We start from the raw sequence: 18,161 nt of genomic DNA, 5'->3' as shown, positions 1-18,161 counted from the left end.
AGAGAATTTGTTAAAAGATGAAATTAACATTGATCTTAGGTCAACTCGCGTTACCTTTCCAATCCTCCCTGCATCCCCCCTCTCTCTATGCCAACCTCCCCTTCCACTTCCCGCCACTTCCCTTCCCCCCCGCCACCCCTCCTTCAGTTGTCAAATCCAAAATCAAGTCTTTGTAAAAAAAAGGAGTCCACAATCTTGGCTTCCTTTTTCCCCTTCCATCCCCTCTTTCTTTCAACCTCCCCTCCTTTTGTTCTCGTCTGACTTTCATGAAACTCTGGGTTTCTGTGTCAAAGTTGGAACATTTTGTGAAAAATTTGTGCCACGTGTGTGTAATCTTTGTGTGCGGCTGCTGAGCTCATTGTCGGCGTCGTCGGCAGGAATTGTGCGCGGCGCAGCGTGAAATTTTATCCGCCACGGCATTGTCAGCAAAACGCAAAGTTGAATTAACGCCCGCTGTTTTCGCGCCTTCAGCAGCTCCGCAGAACAAACGCCGCCGAGCTTTATTTCCGCCCCTTGCGCGGCTGAAAGTCTCGGGTTATGCAACCCGCCGGACGGACGCGTCGTGCGGGTTGCAGCGAATGGAAGAAAGTTCATTTCGAATAAACCTTTTCAATATTTAAGTGGCAATAAAGCGGGATGCGATGATGGATGGGCCGCTTTTCCGACTCGCCCCATGAATATGCACGACCCCTGCATGTGTGCCCAAGACTTTAAAACTCGCAAGTCACCGCTGCTAATGGCCGTGCCCCTTCTAATGACGGCCTCAAGTGGTCCATTTTTAAATCAATTAAATATTCTTCCTCATTTCTTTCTCTTTTCTATCAAAAAAATTTAATAACACAAATTGCAAAAAGCTCGTTAGGCAAAATGAATCCAATTATAGAGGATTTATTATTATTTTTCCCTCTAAATAAATAAAAATACTTTGCATTTTGGGAGGAAAAAATTTATCCAACCAATTTGCTGAATTTACACATTGTCAACAAAATTAATGAATTAATGATTTTATTCGTTGTTTTGTGAAGAGGACAAAAACCTGTGCCAACAGAAAATCCTTCCAAAAAATAAATAAATAAACCTGTTTACATTTTCCAGATTTGTATATATTTGCATCGATTTATGACAAAACAGCACTTTTAGCTTTTTAATTCGGTGAAATTTTTTCACGTTTGCAAACCAAATTAATAGAAATGAGAGCGAAATAACTTTTCATAATCGCGATCCCTCTCCTTTTTTTATTTTTAATCGGTTCGGAATTCAATTACCGATTCGCTGAATGCAAATGTTGAATGCGATAATTTATTCGCCGCTTATCGACGAGCCGCTCCATGAACATAATGCACTCGCGACACTTTATCACTTTATTTCCATCGGTTTCGCCGAACCACATCGATCTCTGCGTTCTGCGGACTAAAAAGCCGCGCATTCGTGTGTTTAACAAAAGCAATTAGTTTTTTATTTCGGGAAATTCTTATCTCGTCGGTTTTTATGGACTCGGGGACGTAAAAAAGCAAGCGACGTAATTTATTCATTGTTGTTTTCTCGGAATGGAAAAAGGAAGAAAGAAATTCGTTTTGTGCGTCTGCAGAGACGAGAGAGAAATTGCATTTCCAGTCAATCGAGTCGCGGCTCGGCTGCGCGGGTGTGGCAGATTCATTTCACACGTGGCGTCACATGCGCCGGCCCGTGTCCGACCTCGATTCCACCCTCTCACAAGAAGAAGAACAACAACAAAACCGCATCATTACCTCATTTTTCTACCTCCGCTTGCAATTGCAAATCACATCAATATCATTTTTCTTCTTTTCTAGCATTTAAAATCAACACTATAGATCAAAAATGTGACTGGAATTTTATATTATTGCCAGAACTTTCCACTTATTTCAAATTAAAATTCTTTTAGAATATCATAATTGTAAATTCTTATTTGTATTCGTCCAGGAATCAAAAGCATTTTGCCTCCTGCAAAACTGGAAAAAAAATCATTCCATAATGATATTTTCTGAGATTTGCACACATTATTTCGCTTTATAGGTAAAAAGTGCCTTTCATATAAAGGTTGAATTATTTTTTGTATTTTTGTAGTAATTGTAATATTTCTTGCAGAAATATGATGGAGATCAACAGCAAGTTTTCTTTAATCAGTAAATTGTTGGCGGCAAAACTTACAATTTTTTTAACAAAGGTAAATTTTTTGTAATTTATATTCGTTTTTTAACTCTAGCAATTCTAGAAAACATTTTAGAGAAAATAATTCAAAAACAAAACTTGTGGTAATTTTAATTCTGCACGCTTTTTGTAACAAACATTTTATTCAAAATTCAAAGGGGCAAAATGTATAATAGCGGAAATGTTGAAAAATGACATTTTCTGCTCAATTTTAATCGTATAAGATTAAAATATCTTGATTTAAAAATAAAAAAATAAAAACTCTTTTTACCTGCATAGGAAAAAGTAAGAATAAACCGTTTCCCGATAAAATAATAAGAGTTGATGAAAGTATAAAAAAAAATTAATTCTGTTTTTCAATCGTGCTTATTTTGGAATTTATTCCGGATGTTAAAAAATAAACCTTAAAAACTAAATTGCGAGATATCCAAAATGAAGGCTCATTTCTTGGCCACTTATAATTGTTTCTGAGTATTTATTTTGAGACCACTTTTTACATGAGGCAATCAACACGAATAAATAAAAGCTTTTGTTGGAAATTCAATACCTTTGTTGTTTTCCTCAGCCTGTGAAAGAGGCGAACCGAATTGGAACAACTTAAAGTTCGTCTGGGGCGGATAATCCCTTGGAATCCGCCCCCATTGTTGATCCACTCGACGCGCCCACCCTATCTGGACAAACAATTCTTTCCTCGGTAACATTTATTTGCTAAAACATCCGTGTCGGAATTTTTGCTGAAACGAGTCGCTTGCAAATTCAGCCGAAAGACCGAAGGGACTTTGCGTGCGACCCTGCGTTTGTCAGCCCGGGGCGCGTTTCGCCCTCTCTCGAAATTGGCCCTTTCATCATCAAATGAACTCAAACAAGCCGGACCGCAGCGGTTGCAAATGTAAACCGGGGGTCGTTCGTTCTCTTTCTCAACGCGAATGAACAGAACAACTGACGACCTAATTTGCCGCAAAAGTTGCTGATCCGCGCGTTAAACGTGGAAATTAAGAAAAATTGGGCGCGCGTCTAATTAGGGTTGCTTTTTAAAACTCGAATTCCATTAGGGCGCGCGCACATTAAGAGGACGCCGCTGGCATCAAAAGTTGCCAACTAAAAATGGAAATAATGTAACCGGCGGAGAGGAAGAAAAAGTTGCAAAAGAAGACAGGATTGTGCCCTTTTGTTCTGCCGCCGATTTCTCCGCAAAAGAGAAATTCAAAGTCGCCCTAGGCGAGCGACAAAGTTTGTCTTCAAGATGGGCCATCTTTTAAAACCGATTCCAAACGACTTTCGTCTAATAAACGACACCACACACTTTATCCTTCATAAATTTCACCAACAAAATGAAATTGATCAAAATTTGATTTAAAAAGACAGAAATTTTGAATCAATAAATGCTTGAAGCGGGAAAATGTGATTCTCAATTTTTCATTATTATTATTATATTTTTTTATAAATTTTGGATCGCCAGATTCTAATTGAATTTCAGAATTCAAATGACTGAGACTCTGCGAGAATAGTTAAAAAGCAGTAATTTGACAAATCAAGTGATCTGATTGGTTCCATTGGTTCCCCCACCACTAAATTTAAATTGATGATACATATCAAGTGTGACACCTTGGAAAGGTCAGGTCACGAGGAATTGATTGTGGTGACCTAAACAACCCCCATCCTGACCCTCACATTGACTCCTGACTATAAAATTTAAACTTTCGGATTCGAAATTAATGAAAAATTCTTAAAAAGGAAAGTCCAAGGCCAGTTTATCAACTGGTGGTGTTTTCTGAGCATTTTTTGGGCCACTTGGCGAAAGACCATTAATTTGTGACTCTCTTTTATTTATCGTTTGCCGCGAGACAAATGCCGGCCGAGACGTCGAGTGAAATATGAGCGTGCAGGGCAGGAAGGAGGCAAACAAAGCTCTCTGTATATTGATCTAAATATGTACTGCTTTTTTCGGCCGCTGCTCCGGGGAGCTTTCAAATAAACGTCAAGCCGGCAATGTTGTGCCTCGTGGATCGATTCCGGGCTCTCGACCCACCGGTGGCTGCTTATCAGCTTTATTACACACGCCTGCCCGATCAAAGCGCGGCTCCTCTTAAATACACTCCCAATGAGCACGGATCACTTCACCGCGTCCAAATAAAAATGAATCAATCAAGCCAAAGCAAATATCAAACTCTGTTTCCTCTTAATCAACTTCTTTTTACACAGATTTATATCAAAACTTTCAAAATTGCCGTGAAATTTTTACCAATAATTTAACTAAAAAATCGGTAAACTTTGCATTTTTTTTATAATTTGAATGGCCTTTTGATAACTTTAATTACTGGTGTCTTTTTTTTAATGAAATATGAATAAATTTAGGATCAAGTTGAAAATTTAATAATTCTTACTGACAAATTTGGTCCATGTTGGGAATGGAAAAATTGAGACGAAACGATTGGAGCGGTCGTTTTAAAGTGGAAAGGCTCAAGGGGGGAGTTGGGGGTGTTGCTAATTAAGCGGCGCTCGGCCGTAAAAAGCAAATTGAATGGCCGGACCAAATTTTAACCCCTGCCCTGCACGTCAGCCAGCGACATAATTAAGCACGACGGCGGCCATTGCGATTTGCACGTGTGTGTGTTTTGTTTGCCGAGTTTTTGAGCCCGGATTGATAAATGCAACGCTTGATTAAGCCTTTCTTTGAAGTGTCGTCGGCGCCCATGTGTCGCGCGCACCCAAAGGGCTTTTATTCCGATTGCCCCGCGCGCCGTTTTATCACCCGCTCCGATCGGCCAGACCAACTTCACAATCCATCTCGTTCCGGAATTCGCGTCTCCATTTTGCTTTAGTACATTTCCAATTTCCTCCACATTCTATACATAAAAATTTACTCAAAACTGTAGAAAACACAAAAATAAAGTTAATTTTCATTCGGTTTTTTTATGGCTGAAACTTACAGCAAAGGATTTGAGGTATCAATTCTAAAAATCATAATTTACAAAAAAATTAATAGATTACAAGTTATGTGGTGACCTAAAAGGTCAAGGTTAAAGGGATGATTGTTAAAAAATAGCAATCTTTGATTTTGATTGGTCCGCCAATTTCCCCCACCACCAAATTCAAATTGATTTTAAATAACAGGTGTGGCACCTCGTAGGAAAGTTCATGTCAAGGGGAATTGATTGGTGACCAAAATTTCAAGGTCACCGTGGTATTCGTCTAAAAACAGTAATAATTTTAATCGAGACTTCTGATTGGTCTGATTGATTCCCCCACCACCAAATTCAAATTGGCTTTCTTACATCAATTGTGACACATCGTTGGAAAGGTCAGGTCATGCCGAATTGATTGGCGCCTTCTGCACTGAATCTGCTATTAACTGGTTTAGGAATTTCATAATTTGTTGTTTCTTCCTCTCATTTTGACAATATCTCTTGATTTAATGATTAAATTTCAGAACTCAGGTCGTAATTTTAATCTCATTTCAAGAGAACAAAACAAACAATCTACTTCACATACATTTTGTTTTAGGTGCGATTTGAGATTCGGATGCGAGAGAAAAGTGTCGGCGTTTTGGTTTGAGGAATGTCGAAGCGCGGTGTCGAATAACAAAGGCGGGCGTGATGAAGTTAGGGTAATTTATTAAAGGCTGCCAGCAGATTTGGCGCAGAGTAACTCGATCTGCTCTCACTTATGGTTAATTAAAACGCGAGCGAGCGAGCGAACAAGGAAGCAAGCGAGAGAGCGAGTTGAGATCAGAATGAGGCAGACAGGTTGAGTATCGATTGCCCCGACGAGCACAAAGGCCATTCATCCTTCTTTACCCGAAATCGGGAGGAGTAAAATTAGTAAACTCACCCGCCGGTTTTCAGAATGCTGAATTTCCTGCAATCAAACCAAATCGCTCATTAATTTTCACCACTTAATCAACAACTAGCAACAGAATTATGACCAAAGCTTTAATAAAACTAACAAAAATGTTTTATAATAAATTTCAACTGTTTATCTCTGGCTGAATTTGCTAAGCTTGGAAAAAAGCGGGTCAATTTTTTACTAACATTTTAATCCAGAAAGGGAAACTGCCTGGAACTTGAACTCAATGCGCACTTTCAGGGACTGGATTGATCAAAACAGCACATCAGACCTCAATTGATTGGTCTGAAATAGAACTTTCCTAACCAGTGATGCATTAATTTTTTTTATAGAGGTTCATTTGCTAGAGAAAAATGTAAAAAATATAGAGAAAAAAGCTAGTTCGCTGATTAGTTCTGAAATAAATGTTTTGCTTAATTCAATCCCTGGAAGTTTTTTACTAAACTTTAGTTTATCGAAGAAAATTATGGTTAATTAAGTAAATTCCTGAACAAACAGAAAAATTTGTGATGGCGCGAATGAATGAATAAGTTGAGGCTTGAAGAAACCACTCGAGCTGCAGAGTTAATTAGAAGGAAGAAAAGCGCACCTAAATTGCAAACGCACAATTGTCTCAATTGAATCCGCTTATCGGTTCAGCAGACAGACTTTTGCTGGCACGCGGCGATACCAGCACGGTAATTAATCGCGGCGAACAAAATCATGGCTTTGTTTTTAATCCGCTGAGCTGCAAAAATCGCAAATCCACTTTACAACATGTTCGAGAGGCACTCGAAAAATTCCCCAGCGAATTAAAACGCATCGCTGCTTTCAAAATGCCAATTTTTCATTCAACTCGCACCGAAACACTTTTTCCACTTATTAAATTTTATTCACAAAAGTGAATCCAGTTCAAATCAATCAGCGTCACAAATTTGGAGTTTGTTTCGGTAAAATATAATTTGTTGAACATTTTTTTTGAGGAGCGCAAATTTATACTCTTTCATCGGATGAATGTAATTTATGAGTATTAAAATTTGAGTTTGTTATTTGGAACAAAGTGACGAATGAGCAAAAAAAGGGAGAGACAGAATGTTGGTGCCGAGTTGGAAGCACATTGGAATTTGCAATTGAAAGCGCGACGCGAATCTGAAATTCAAATCGGCATGCAAATGAGCGCCGCGGAAAATCTATCGCCAAATATTTGGTTGCTCGCGCGCGTTTTCACCCTCGCACGCTTCTAATCCTTGCAGCAAACGCGCTTTATTCAATTAAGCGCGATGCTTTAAGTAGGCCTCTCAAGTTTCACAAGTTATTCCTCGCGCATATCACACCAAGATCCTTTTGTCACTTCAACTACCAGATCATTTTTGGGAAATTAAAAAAATTTTGTTCAGCTATATTATTAACTTTTATAAATATATAATGCAAAACTCTCACAAAACTTCTTAAAAAAATTAGAAATTATTGCTCTCCTTAAATTTACTTGAGTTTTTCCACAACACATATCTCACTTTGTAACGCAAAATTTAATTTTCACAATCAAAAGAAATGGAATTTTTAATTTTTCCAAATTGGTTTTACAAGAGACAAGTTTTGGTGTCTCAGCGATCGATGGATTTCGTGCCTGGCGGTTCCTTTGGTGTCGCCGCCGCCGAATTAATTAATCAAATTAGCAAATGCAGAGTCAGGCCAAGCTGCCGCGAGACACGCCTGATGATCACTTTGATTGTGTCGCCTGTCAATTCATTGTCTCTCCTCTCATTAATTAAATATTTCCACGACTCAACTAGCACAGCCCAAAATCGATAAAAAAAACTTCTTCAAAAGGCAAAATAGGGAAGAAAATTTGTTTCTTGAAAAAAATTCAAGGAAAAAAGCGAATGGAAAGTGCAAATTGAAAAACAAAGCTCCGGTGATGGGTTGTCGAGCGGGTTGCATACTCATTTGTCACTCGGCTTTGTCGCGCTGTCGCTGCGGATAAGCGTTAATCTGCCCTCGCTCGCACCCCTCTCATTATTTTCCTCTTTGATCTCGGCGTTGTTTAAAAAATACACACACACACACCACTTGTCCCTCGCAACCTCATTTTCGAATTCAAAGAACAATTTTGGTCCGATGAAGAAATATTCCAACGTTTGCATTTTCCGCGGCAAAAGAAGTGCTGACGATTTTTCGAGTGGATTCGGCGAAATGTGCTGAGAAGAAGGAAAGAAGAAGGTCGATCGCGAGAAGTGTTGCGTGATAATTCGAGCAGCTTGTGAGAAACTGGCCGGATTTACTCTCGCCCCAAGAAGGGGAAAAACACGCGAGGTATAATCAGGGATGAGTTTGAATTCAGAGTCTCGGCGGCGCGACAGGCTCGAGCGAAAACAGTTCCTTTCACGCCACGTCTCAGGCCAAAGGCGAATTGGCACCAAAATTCCCACCCACAGTCAAGGTCAGCCTGCCTTAAATTTTCCAAAAAGTAAAAAATATAAAAAAGTACTATATTGGCAAATGTACAGTAAAAGGCAAAATTTTATTTTTTTCTTCAAATTTTGAAAAAAAAAAACGATCACTCATAGATTTCACCAATTAATTTTGACACTTTTAATTCTTTTAGATGATTTTTCAAGGGGATTCTTGCCAAAAGTTGATTGATAGGATTAAAAAAATGACTAAAGTTACATTCAAATCTGAAATGAAAAAAAAAAAATTTAAATTCCGCCAAGTTCAATAAATTTCTTCTTTTCAAACAAATTATTTTCAAAAATTGAATTTATGAAAAATTTAATGAGAAAATTTAATTATTAATGAAAAATAGTAATAATAATAATAACGATTTATTTTAATTGAACTTTTGCCCCAAGCTCCAAATTTGTGAATTTTATTTAATCAAGCACGCAATTGATTTGGCGGGAAAATAAAGGGAACTGCTTTTAAGGGGCTTCTTATTTTTGTCCTCGTTCATAATAAAAATGAAAGAATTTCGCTCTTTAGATTCTTTATATTTTTTTATTTTTCCCTAAATCATTTCCCGAATCCAAGAAAGCCGTGCCTTTTTGGTTGAAGGTCGTCAGCCCCTTTATGCCGGCGTTTGTACAAAAGTAAATCAAAGCGGCCATGTGTGTGCGGCTCGAGAGTCTTTCGCCGATTTCCCGATATCTTTCTCTTTTTTTCCGCCGCTTTCGTTTGGCGAAAGGAGAGGATTTGCGTGATTGATTGGCCGCCCTCGAATTTCGCGCTCGGCTGCCCCTCCCATTCAAAGCGAAATCCTTCTCTCCGCACTTGTACACGCGGCAATTAGGCCGCGGCTTTATTTTTTCTGCCTTAATTCCGCCGTTCAATTTCAAAGGCAAATGAGAGAATTTTCAAGAGGGAGGAAGAAAAAAAACTGCGTAATCTGCAGCCTTTTGCGGCCCACGCGACCAGCACGATTAATAAATCTCACTTTTTGCGGCTCCGAAAAGAACGTTTTTTCCACCGCAGGACCACCATCTCTTTTTTACTGGAAACACAGAAATTTGTGTTTCTCTTTGCCAGTCTATTAACTTTGACCAAAACTCGAATCCGCTCTGAGGTAGGAAATTGATAATGATCTAAAAATCCGCGTTTTTCAAAGCTTTTGTAACTTTTTGTTTGATCTTTCCCAATCAAAGCTTGATTAAAGCATATTTATTTATTTTATGAAACAGGCTTTTAATTAATGATAACAACAATAATAACCAAAAAAGAAATACAAAAATAATAATGAGGTGGGGAGAAGTTTTGCGAATCGCACAATTTTCTTTTTAATGCGAGGAAATATAAGAAAAGTGCGTGTCTTTTGGTTTTGAGCGTTGAAGGGTCTTGGCCGGCGGGAGGTTCTTCACTTTATTAAGTCGTTAATTGCGTGGCCGGCGCAAGCAACTGTGGCGGGGGCGACGAGTGTGTTTGCAGAGAGACCGAGCTTGTTTCCGAGGTAATTAGGAGCGGCCGTAACGCAGACGAAGACGCACTTTTCCCTCTCGCACGCACGCACGCTCGCTCAAGGGACGAGTGTTGTCGTCAAAGTCTGGGCCTCGCACAGCCCCCCCGGGGCTCGCCTTACACGGGAATCTCATCCCGGGCCGAGAAGCCTCGCATTTAACTCCATCTTTTGTACACAAAACTCTCAATTGCTCCTGCAAGTTTGGGCTAAAAATGGCCGCAGCGATAAATTTGCACGCAAAGCCCTGCTCTTGCCCTACTAAATAATAATTGACGAGGGTCGAGCATAAATTAGCACCGAACTTACTTGTTTTGTTTCAAACTTTGAGAAATCGAATCGCGCAGGATTAATTCGATCTTTTATCGCCGCGATTAAAAAGTTTGGCGTGACGAAATTTTACGGCCTCTATATAAGATTTTACTTTTTACAGCCTCGCTCTCTCACGTTTACTGCGTCCGAATCGTAACTCATTCCATTACTTTAATGCGCGGCTTTGGAATTTCGGCGCTTTATGGCTTTGATGCACACGAGTTAAAAGCAACAGGGGTCCCGGAATTTCCATATCCAGACACGAATTCGAATATTTTTTGAACAAGGAATTTCCAAAATATCAACTAGTTTCTATTAAAGTTGTTGCTGAACCCATTTTCGTATTGTATGTGTCGGGTTGTTGATGGCCCAGTCAAGGTAATTGGAATTTTCACATTCAGCTAAAACAAATATTTAAATTTTAGACCTGTATTGTTAGCATTGAGAAAAATGCGAAGAAAATCACATTTTCGATCATTCTTCCTTTTCTAGTGCGTTCCCTATCCTATTGGATTAAAAAGGAACTGTGCAAAATTAAATTTCCTACAACCTTTTTTTGAAATATTAGCTTGTAAAACAATTGTCTTGAGCGGAGAATCCATTTTAGTAAAACTTAAAAACGAAATGTTTCTCTAGCGAAAGGAAATCTGAACGATTTCTCACCATTCCTATCTCTAGGCCATATTTTTCTCGTTCCAAAAACATCAAGAAAAGTGGCGACTAACAATAAGTTAATTAGAACCAAAGTTATGGCCGTTTTTAGTTGATTGAGAAATTATCATTTCCGAAAAATTCAAATCATAAATTTTGGGTTCACCGGGGGAAATTATTTTTTGTTAGCTTCTCATTAATTAATTGTACTTTGACTCGAAAAAATTTTGATTTCGGCCCTCTTTTTGATCTACATTGACTGCACTATAAGGATTTTTATGTGAAATTAAGAAGATAAATTATATTGTAATTATTGCATCATTTGGTAACATCATTTTTTCAAATTTATAAATAAAAGTCTTCTTAATAATTGGCTAATTGTCAGCCTATTTTAATTTCAACAGTTAAAACAATAAAATCTGCTCGTCTTCAGTTTTTTGTGTATTTGGCGCGCAGGTGAAAAAACGAATTTCCGACTCGCACAGGCAATACATAAAACCCACTTTTCCTTTGTAAAAGTTTTGGGAAAAGTGGCCAGAAAAGAAATCAAAGGAAGCGGGCCCAAAAGTCTGGCAAAAGTGTATTTGATGAAAGCGCAGGCAAGAGACCGATTAAATCCGTTTCCGCTTTTAATGGTTGCGTGAGCGCGCAGGACTGTGGCGGAATTTCGAATCACGTGTCCCTCGCAGCAGCAGCAGAAAGAAAGGGATGATCCCGAAATAATGGCGACGAGAAAGCGACGACACGGAAAAACTTTTCACCTCTCTCGCGCGCGCACGTTTAGAGAAAAAGAAAGTTGGAAGCAAAAGTATTATCATTGCCCATCAAGGGCGCTCGATCATCCCTCACTTGACCCACAAAACAAAAACTCCCAAGGTAAATTTTATATTCTTCAAAATACGCTTTTTTAAAGACGGATGATGGTAAATTATTCCTTAATTTGAACATGAAGACCGAATGCACTACAAAAAGGAGGATTTAACTTTTTCCAACAAACGAATTTAAGCCTAGAGATGGGAAAGATTTCACCTATAAAGTATAAAACCTCCATCGAGATTAAAATGCTTTTGGCGCGAAAACGTGATACCCGGTTAAAAAAAAAAAATATAGGTGCAAATTTTTCAATCGTGATTTCGTCCTTCATCATGGAGTTTGGCCTTCTTTCTAATTCAGGAATAAAAAGAAAAAAATTGCTGATGTTCCTCTTAAATGAAATAAAAGGTCTTCTGCTTATATTCGAAGCAAGTGGAGCTTGTGTGATTATCAGGGCAAAGTCGAAGCGAGGCCAGGTGGGAAGGCCTTTCTGATCTAATCCGTGTTTCGCTGCAAGTTTTGCTGGAAAGGGTCAGATGGGGGCTGCAGCCCCTTTAATATAAGGCTGCAGATAAGCTGAGCGTCGCAAATTTTATCTCTCTATTATATTAATAAGGCGAGGTTCGGTAGGAAGCGTGCCAAAATTGACTCTCGCGCACCGAGCCAGGGTTAATTCAAGGGGATTAGACACGCCGGCCGGAGCCACCCCCTCTCTAGCAAGTTATTATAATTAGGGGGTGCGACGCGATAACGGCCAAATCACACGGGAAGACGCGATACATAATTTAGCTCCAAGAAACACACACACGCCTCCATTATTTAATCACATTTCGCGGGGATGCAAATTCTAAAGGTTGAATCGTTAAATTTTGTTTCTTTGGTAGTTTTAAATGTAGTGAAATTTTGCACCTTTCTGGGCGGAGAATCGAATGCCCAGAAGAGTTAACTTGATAGAATGGTGCTTTTTATATGAAAAGAAGAAACCACTTCAAAACTTTCAGTCCAGGTAAAAAAGAATCTTTGAAAGGTGCTGCATTTTTTTTATTTTATTTTTTTTTTTTAGTAATTTTTCTAGTTCTTTTACACACATGAGACTATCACCAGTTGACAGGAAATTTAATAAGCTTTATGAAAAACTCCAAGTTTTCTTTCATTAGACAATTTTTGGCGCTTAAATATTTTCAATCATTTGAACAAAGGATAATATTTTTTGAGTCACTTTAATTGTTTTTTGGCTCTAGCTCTTCTGGAAACCATTTTAAAGAAAAATGTAGCAGACGAAACTTGTAGAAAATTTAATTGTGCACACTTTTCGAATTGAATTTTTTTTTTAAAACCCAAAGAGTCAAAAGTTGTAATGCTGAAAGGTTAAAAAATGAGGTTCTTCAATTGTCAATAGTTGGTGAAAATTTTATACTGACATGAATTCTTTCTTGGACTATTCAGCAGCTTCAAAAACGGAATGAGAGAAAGAAACTCCAGTCAATAAAATTCATTAGGCCAGCAAGCTTTCCCTGTCAACTTTATCATAAGAAATTCAAAAAAGAAATGACGAGATTTCAAAGCAAGGTTTTTATAATTATTTTCATTTGAGCATTTGAAGGAGGAAATATAAGTGCAGGATCTTTTCGCTGGTTTGCATCTCAGAGGGTTTCCTTGTAATTATATGTAGAAAAAAAAGTGTGTGACGTCAAGGGTGAGAATTGCAAGGGTGGAAACACACACGCTCTGCCAGATTGACGAGTTCCATTCGCGGCGACAAACAAGCTGCAGCGCGCGCAATAATCACGTTCATTTCAATTCAGCAGAGACGCCGCGAATTGACGGCGACGGGGCCGACCAAATTAGAACTTGCCATTCGAGACACACGCCTTTGACCTTTCCCCCCCCCCCCCACACACCGCGTCCGCTCTCTCCTTGGCAAGTGATATTTATCTTTATTGCGGCGACCAAACTTGCGAGACGAATTCAAATCACTTCGGGTCACATCACAAAAGTTTCATCTCAATTGACTTAAAATAAATGCAATGAAGGTCGATAAAGATTATCAGTTTTTAATTATAACATTATTTTCCATATAAAATTGTCTGAATTGTTCCAAAAATGTATCGCAAAAGACCAGAGAAGAAATGTTTTCGATTCTCCTAATTTTTAAACGATTAACTTTGCTAAAATTTGAATCGCAAAGCGTAATTTGTGCCTAAAGAGTTGATAAAAGTAAATTAATCCAAGTTTGAAATTATTTGTCACGAAACAAGTGCAATATTTCTGAATTTTTTGTATTGCAATTCAGAAGAGTTTACTGAAATGTTCGTTTCTATTTTTGGAAATGTCGCTTTTTGTGGGGGTTTTGTTGCCGCAAACAAGATCAGAATTTGCAGCGATATCGAGTTTCACAAAATCCAGTTTGGCGACAATAATTGATTGGCCTGCACAATGCGATTTGCAAGTCAAAGGAAAGGGCGGCGGCGGCCATGTAGAATTAATTGGCAGCCGAATCCAATTTTGACAAAAAGAATGGATGGGCTCATAAAAAGCGCGGTCCGAAAAAAGGGATTCCGAATGGAACACGAGAGGGAGAAAAGTCGTCGCAAACGATGAGAAATGTGTGATGGTGGCGCGCGGAGGGGGTTTCGTCAGGGGTTGTATATCAATTTGGGGAGGATTTATCCGTTGTTGCGAAACTTGTGCAGCGCGTCTCATTATCACATGAACTGCGAACCATCGACCGCGATTTTGACAAACGAGCCAAGCCAAAACAAATCCCACTCTCGGATTTTGCCAAAATCTGGTAAAAGAAATTCTCCAAATTAATTTAGATGAAATTCTTCAATTTTGAATGCAATAAAATTTGCTGAAATTATTACTGCAAAATCTTCATTTTCTAGTATTTAACTGACAATTTTCAGTTTCTTGAAAGCATTTTATAAAATAAAGAACTTTTTTCAGAATGGCTTGTTCAAAACTTTTGAAAATTTGTTCTCTGCTGCAAAATGACACGGCGCATCTTTTGGCTATCTCGGATCTCTAGTCAGGTTGCCTATTTTCAAGGGACTCAAATCTTAATATATTGACCTTTTCCAGGGTCCATAACCTTTGACCTAGAAACTTGGCCACCATTAGGAAAAGAGCCCTTGGGTCATCAGCTGCAACGTCCCGCTGAGACAATAAAAAAAAATCTTTGCCCCAAATTAATTTGCAACCAATTTTTAGAAAACTCTTTTTATCTCCGGCGGCCATATTGGAAATGATGTAATAAGAATTTTCATTAATTTGGTATTTGAAGAACCGAAAAATGAATTATCACGATATTTGTTCGTAGAAATCAAGCAAGTGCCTGTTCTATTTTTGCTGATTCAGATTTCGTGAATGGCGCGCCGACCCGAGTAAACTTGGCCGAGAGAGCAGCGCATTAATTTTTGTACATGCAGAGCTGGCGTTAAATTATGCACAGCGGCACAGGAGAGAAGAGAAAGGAAGAAAGAAGTTTCTTGAAAGCATTTTTGGCTCCTTTTGAACGCACACGGCAATTTGCTCTCTCACTTCAAAGACTCCATTTTTCACTCGCGCTGCAAATTCACGAACCGGAATTTGCTTCGCGAAAATATTTTCACGTTTCTAAATTAACTTCACTGTTTTCATATTAAAAAACAGAATGAAGTCGGCTCAGAAATCACATTCCATAAAAATGTTTTTCTTTTCAACCTTAAATTTTAAATTCATATTTCTTTTTTTAATGTAATTTTGATTGTTCTCAAATTCGATCTTTTGCTTTATTATTCTGCTTCAAAAAACAAGAAAAATGAATAAAATTATTCTCAAAATATCCAAAAACCAATAAATGCAGATTGAGATATTGAATTTGAGCATTGGTAAAGACAAGTATTTTGAAATTCTGTTTCGTCACTTTCGTTCTTCCATTATTGGAAAAGAACGCAGGAATTTAATATTTCAAATTTTCAATGTTGCATTTTTCTCTCATTCCAAATTTCAAATTAGAATTTTCGACTGGATGTTTTCAGGTGGGAAAAGTGGCAGAATGAAATTGAAGACAAACACAGTCTCGGATCTTAATTTGCCCTCGCCCCAGAGAATTAGGGGTTGGCGGGGGGTGAAGTGGGGGGTGGGGGGTGCGTGTACATAAATTTGGCCACTTTTGCTCCGCGTTTGTTGGTTCGCCGTCGGTACGTTTGTTTGTTTGTTTGTTGTTGGCTGTGCAGCAGGCAGGGTCGACTTTGTTTTAAAAAATGCAAACCCGAGAGCGAGCTACAGAGAGGGGTGGGGTGGGGTGGGGGGGGGGGGCGAGTCCCGCGAGGCCCGACAAAGGAAAATAAACCCTCTTATGTTATTATGGCGCAGGTATTATCAGTCGCCGGCCAGCATCTGCTTGACGATTAAAAACGACGGCGCAGAGAGCAACAAAACCCTGGCTTTAATCCACACCAAAAAAAAATCATGCCAAGGTGAAAATTGTGCCTGTGCGCAAATCCTGCGACCCCAACCAAAACTCCCTTTTTAATTTAAAAAAAGAGACAAAATCCTAAAAAGTGGGTCGCATAAAAAAGGGGAAACTTCGTTCCTTAAAATAATTTTGCCGAAATGGTCCATTTTCTTCTTCTTTTCTTTCAAAGATTTCATTTCATACCAAAATCATTTTGTAAATTGTTTCATAATTTCAGAAATGATCGTTCAGCAAAAGTTTTTTTTTATTCATGAAAAAGGAAACCATTTTTATTCCTCCAAAAGAAGCAAGGAGAATTGTTGGTCTGTTTTTATCAAATTTTATTAATAAGTAAATTAAAATTAAGAATACTTTTTAATATTTTTAATTGATGATTATGAAAGAAGACTTGTTTATGTAAATTTCAATCTTCATTGCTTACAAAAATGTATGATGTTTCTCACAGAAATTTACGGGACTTCGCTAGTTAAACAATAAAAACAAACATTTAAATGAGAGATTCTGCGAATAGAAAAGTTCCAATATAACTGAAAAGTAATTTTGTTTGTTTAATATTTCGACTGATATTAAAACTTGTCAACCTTTTCCCGATTGATCAAAGTAAATTTTTAAAGGTGATTTGAATAGTCAGCTTTACCTTGATGAGTTTTGTGAGTTGTTGATTGTTTAAGAAAAACATTAATTATTATGTCAACGGACCTATTGATTTTATTTTTCCACCTTAATCGGGGTTATTTGAAAGTAATTTGATGAAATTTTTATCAATTTTGGTGTCAGCCCAATTTTAAGAACAAACTTATTTGAGAAAATTCCCAAAAGGACAATGTTAGATTTTAAAAATTCAGTTCTCTCAATGAATCCAATTTCTACTTAGAACTCGAATTTAAAAACCAATGCCAAAATCTACAGGAAATTTTTTTTCATGTATGACTTGAGCAGAATAAACCACAATAAATATATAAATTAAAATCAGAATTCATCGGGTCGGCTGTTGTTGTTATTTTTCATAAAAAGCAAGAAAATTTGTATGTTTTGATTATTTGTAGACAAAGTAAATTCTAGCGAAGAATATGTTTTCACATCTTCAATTGATGAAGGTACTGATTGTGAAGTTCAATACGTTTTTCTTACAAAAATTTAGCTAAGTTTCTTACAGATAATTGTAGAAATATATAAAATGTTACAATTGAAAATTCTGCAAATGATTCGATATATTTAGTTAAAATTTAAAAAAAAAAAATTGATTTTATTCCGAAAATTTGTCGATATTTAATACTTAATTGAATACGTGAATAACTTAGAATATTAAATTGATTTCAATTTTGATTCGGGGCGAGGAAAAGGAAAAACTTGTTCTCAAGAGTTGAAAGAGGCGTGAAAATGTTAACGCTTGGCATAAGAAAGTGGTCTCGGCTAAACGTTTCTTTTGTGGAGCGGTGGAGGAATGTGAAGTGGTTTTTAGCGCGCGCGGTGAAATATGCATCGCTTTTCTTTGCGCCGAGATTGCTTCATGGTAAGCAGGGCTAGGTCGGCCCTCGCAGGCCACCGGCTATTCCGCCCAGCTAATGGAGTGGCTTTCAAAGTATTTATCGCTCGCTCGCCATCTCAACACGGCCCTTTCATACATAAAAAAGCGTCTCAAGATGAACAAGGCCAAAAACTAAACGCAGAAATTGCTCGAGCACTCAGAAATTCATCTTTGCCTTTTTCCGAGTCGAAATTTGCCACGATATTTCAGCTAGGAAAGGGAAAAACTCGAGAATTTCAAACACTTTTCGTTTCAGCAAATTTTGAATCAAATTTTTTTTTTAAATTGTGGGTAAAGTTTAATTTACGGATTTTGTTTCTTTATTTTTGTTATGAATCTTGTTCAAATATTGATAATTAATTTCGATATTTCCATTGAATTTCCCTTTTTAATTCATTTGAGTGAAAATCCGCTCAATCTATTTGCGGAATTTTTCGTTCCTGGGTTTGAAA

General features: G+C 37.8%; 1 protein-coding gene across 5 annotated transcripts in view; it reads right to left on the bottom strand.

Annotated features, from left to right (window-relative positions):
- Positions 1-18,161, bottom strand: part of LOC132195668 (acid sphingomyelinase-like phosphodiesterase 3a) — a 118,438-nt gene that overhangs the window by 93,457 nt on the left and 6,820 nt on the right. For 3 of the 5 annotated variants that reach the window (XM_059617822.1, XM_059617824.1, XM_059617825.1), the window contains one exon: positions 6,001-6,027. The exons of the other annotated variants lie outside the window; for them this stretch is intronic. The gene's annotated coding sequence lies outside the window, so the exon portion shown is untranslated. The remainder of the gene's footprint in view (positions 1-6,000; positions 6,028-18,161) is intronic. 5 annotated transcript variants of the gene reach the window in all.

Source organism: Neocloeon triangulifer, unplaced genomic scaffold (genome assembly GCF_031216515.1).
Source record: "Neocloeon triangulifer isolate White Clay Creek 2 clone unplaced genomic scaffold, ASM3121651v1 ptg000010l, whole genome shotgun sequence".
NCBI lineage: Eukaryota > Metazoa > Arthropoda > Insecta > Ephemeroptera > Baetidae > Neocloeon > Neocloeon triangulifer.
This window is presented reverse-complemented; position numbering and strand designations above follow the sequence as displayed.